Below are 3,841 nucleotides of genomic sequence, written 5' to 3' on the forward strand. Positions count from 1 at the left end.
TGCCATTGTTGTGAACATAACAAGTACATCCAAACATCTTAAGTGAGATATATTTGGTTTCCTACCTTTAACAAGTTCATATGGAGTTTTATTCAAGATGGAACGTACTTTAGTTCTATTATATATGTAGCATGCAGTACTTACTGCCTCGGCCCAAAAACTTCTAGGTAAGCCGCTGTATAATAGCATGGTTCGAGACATGTCTTCTAGAGTGCGATTCATCCTTTCTACAACTCCATTTTGTTGAGGCGTCCTTGGTGAGAAGTTATGATCAATTCCGTTTTCGTTGCAAAATTTCTCGAACTCTGTATTTTCAAACTCAGTGCCATGATCAGTTCGAACAGATAGCAGTTTACAATTTGTTTGATTTTGAACTTTTCGAATGTGAACTAGAAATACATCAAACGTTTCATCTTTGCCACCAAGGAATAAGGTCCAAACAAATATATAAAAATCATCAACAAGTACTAAAACATATTTGCTACCACCTATACTCCTTACACGCATTGGACCACAGAGATCCATGTGAATTAATTCCAAGGGTTTAGAGGTGCTAACAAAAGTTTTTGACTTAAAATATGATCGAACATTTTTGCATCTAGCACATGCATTACAAATTGCTTCCCAATCAAAGTTTATAGATGGTAAACCATCAACTAAATCCATTTTTCTCAATTTGTTAAGCAGTCTAGCGCTAACTTGTCCAAGTATTTTATGCCAAAGTAGAGGGTTATCTTGTAGAGCACTCATACACGAAATTTTATCATTAGGTAAGGTGTTTAGACAAATTATGTAAACATTATTTAACGTCTTACCTTCCAAGATTAATTCCCTAGTATCCTTGTTAATGATTTTGCATATATTTGCTTGAAATTCAACAACATTACCTCGATCACACAATTGTGATATGCTTAACAAGTTGTGTTTTAGTCCATTTACCAGCATTACATTCTCAATGAAGTGTGTTAGAGATTTACCGACGTTTCCTATTCCAATTATCTCTCCCTTTTTGTTGTCACCAAATGTAACACACCCTCCATTGTGGGCTACTAGTGAGAGGAATTGAGATTTGTCTCCAGCCATGTGTCTTAAGCAACCACTGTCGAGGTACCATAGGTTGCTTCCTCTCACGTTTACCTGACTGTCTTCTATCTCTTCGAGAGGATTCAAACTTTTAGCCATCAAGCATAGATGTGAGTCGTCCTGGCACAATGCCATCTTGAGTGTTGTTTGTGCAACATTCAGACACAGGTTTGGCCTCGTGGCACTGTGCCACGCTCTGATCTTCGTCAGAATTCGAATCTCCCCAGACTGCCGCAATCATAGCTTTCTTGAACTCTTTCTTCGACTGCTCTCGTTTTTCCTTAGGCTTTTCATCATCCCATAGAGGGCATTCTTTAATCATGTGATCAAACTCACCACACTTGAAACAACCAGAGTTAGTAGCAGTTTTCTTAGGGTTAGAAGTAGTGCCTTTACCTTTGAAGTTTCCACTTTTCCTGAAGTTGTTGTTCCTGTTCTTTTTAAAGAAATTTTGAAACCTTCTAGTTAGAAACGCTACTTCTTCATCACTTTCACTATCATCCGTTTCTACTTCAGTTTTTAAGGCCAACCCTTTATTCTTTGGTTCATTTGATTTAGAATCTAAAACAAGTTCATGAGTCATTAAGGAGCCAATTAGTTATTCTAGTGAGAGTTTTGTTAGATCTTTAGCCTCTTGAATATCAGTGATTTTGGGAAGCCATTTATTTGTTAAACTTCTTAATACTTTTCTAACTAAATCTTCAGAAGAATAGATTTTTCCCAAAAAACGTAGTTCATTAGTTATTAGTGTGAATCTGGTAAACATATCTTTAATAGATTCGTCCTTATTCATGGTGAACAGTTCATATTGTTGAACTAGTAAATCTATCCTAGATTATTTTACCTCATTTGTACCTTCACGGGCCAACTCCAGTGTGTCCCATATTTCCTTGGCAGTAGTACATGCCGAAATTCTCGAATATTCATCAGGTCCAATTCCACATTGGAGAATACTCATGGCTTTGAAATTCTTTTCGGCTTTTGCATAGTCGACAGAGTTGTAGTCATCTTCATCCTTGTCGACCATGTTTCCTTCAGCATCTTTTGACTTGGATGAGAATAGGTCCAGTCCTTATGATTCTCCAGCACTCAAAATCTGAACCTTGAATGTAGATCCTCATCCTTGTCTTCCACAACCCGTAATCCTTTCCATTGAAAGTAGAACACCTGCAGTGCCTGTCGCGAGAGTCATCTTGCATATTCATGATTTCTATTCTCTAGATGTTAGTCTTACGAGAATAGCCTGCTTTGATACCACTTGTTGGAACACAAGGTGACACTCAAGAAGGAAGGGTTGAATTGAGTGGTGAAAACTAATCGATTTTCGCAAAATCTCTTTGATGGCACTATGCCTGGCACTATGCCAAACACTCGTAAATCGCTGATTTGAATTTTGCGAAAACTAAAACTTAAAGTATATGAACTTTGATACGCAAACACAAGATATAACGTGGTTCAATCTCACCTCTGAGATCTACGTCCACACAAAACAAAACTCTTTATTTCTTTGAATCCTAAAATATCAACCTCTTGATACAATAAGACTCCCTCACAACTAACCCTAGTAGTGCTAACCAACCCTTACCTCTAAGAGTTGACACTCTCTACAATAGTGAAATTACAGAAAGAAAGAATCCTCAAACGTGTGCTTCTTATTCAAGCAATTAGAGGACAATTACAATCGTATATTAGTTACTCAAAACTTGACTCAAACAGTGCTATGCTCTGTGCCGTAGGAAATTGTTTTCAGCTCTTAATATTTCTGATTTTTTCTCTCTGAAAGCGTGAGTTATAAAAGTGAATTATAAAACCCTTTTATAGCACATGGCTTGGACGAAAGTCCTTCAAAATATCTTTGTCTTTGGATCCTTAATTTAAAGTATAAAACTTCCTGTTTAGAAAAACAACTTTATCCTTTTTCTTCTTTATCTTTAATTCTAAAAAGATAAGTTTTCCTTAAATCAACGTATATGTTATATTTTGAATAACCAGTAGATTCTCTTTTTATCTCAAACTCTTTTATTATCTAAAAAGTATTTTTGAAAACCTTATTTTATAAGACTAGTTTACACGTTTTATCAAAAATTACTTTTTCCTCAAAACACGTTTTTCTAAAATATCTTTTATAAAATCGGTTTTTGTCAAAACATATTTTTGATTAAAACTTCATTTTATTAAAAGATAATTTCCTTTTATATAGATATATAATATTAATACAATTATTTATTTCTTAACTCTAAGAAAATAATAATTATACTAATTTTATATTATCTATATTTCGACACATAGCATATCACTTTGTTCAAGTATATTACATTTTTATCCAAAGTAACTATTCTAAAGAAAATAAACTTTGACTTCAATCTTGATTCTTCTTTTCTTCAAAGTCTTCATTTGTTTATTCCTTTCTTCATGCATCTGTTGCAACTGTTACACACTTTCATACTATAACATATTATATTAATTTTCATCATCAAAACATAACATGTACATGCACAACAATATCTATGGTGGATGAGAATCATGAGAAGCTATCATCTCCCGCCATGTAATTTTTGATGAAAATATGTTTCCGTTTGCAAAACCTACAACTCTACCTTTGTCTCACTACAAATTCTTAGGAACCGATGAGACATCTCCTTTGCTCACTCGTATTATCATGTGTTAGACCCAATAACAATCCCCACTACAATTACCAACTCGGTCCAATGCATTAAATACCCCCAACTCTGCTCCTATTGTCCCGCAACTTTCCCCA

Source organism: Beta vulgaris, chromosome 7 (assembly GCF_026745355.1).
Source record: "Beta vulgaris subsp. vulgaris cultivar EL10 chromosome 7, EL10.2, whole genome shotgun sequence".
Taxonomy (NCBI): Eukaryota; Viridiplantae; Streptophyta; class Magnoliopsida; order Caryophyllales; family Amaranthaceae; genus Beta; species Beta vulgaris.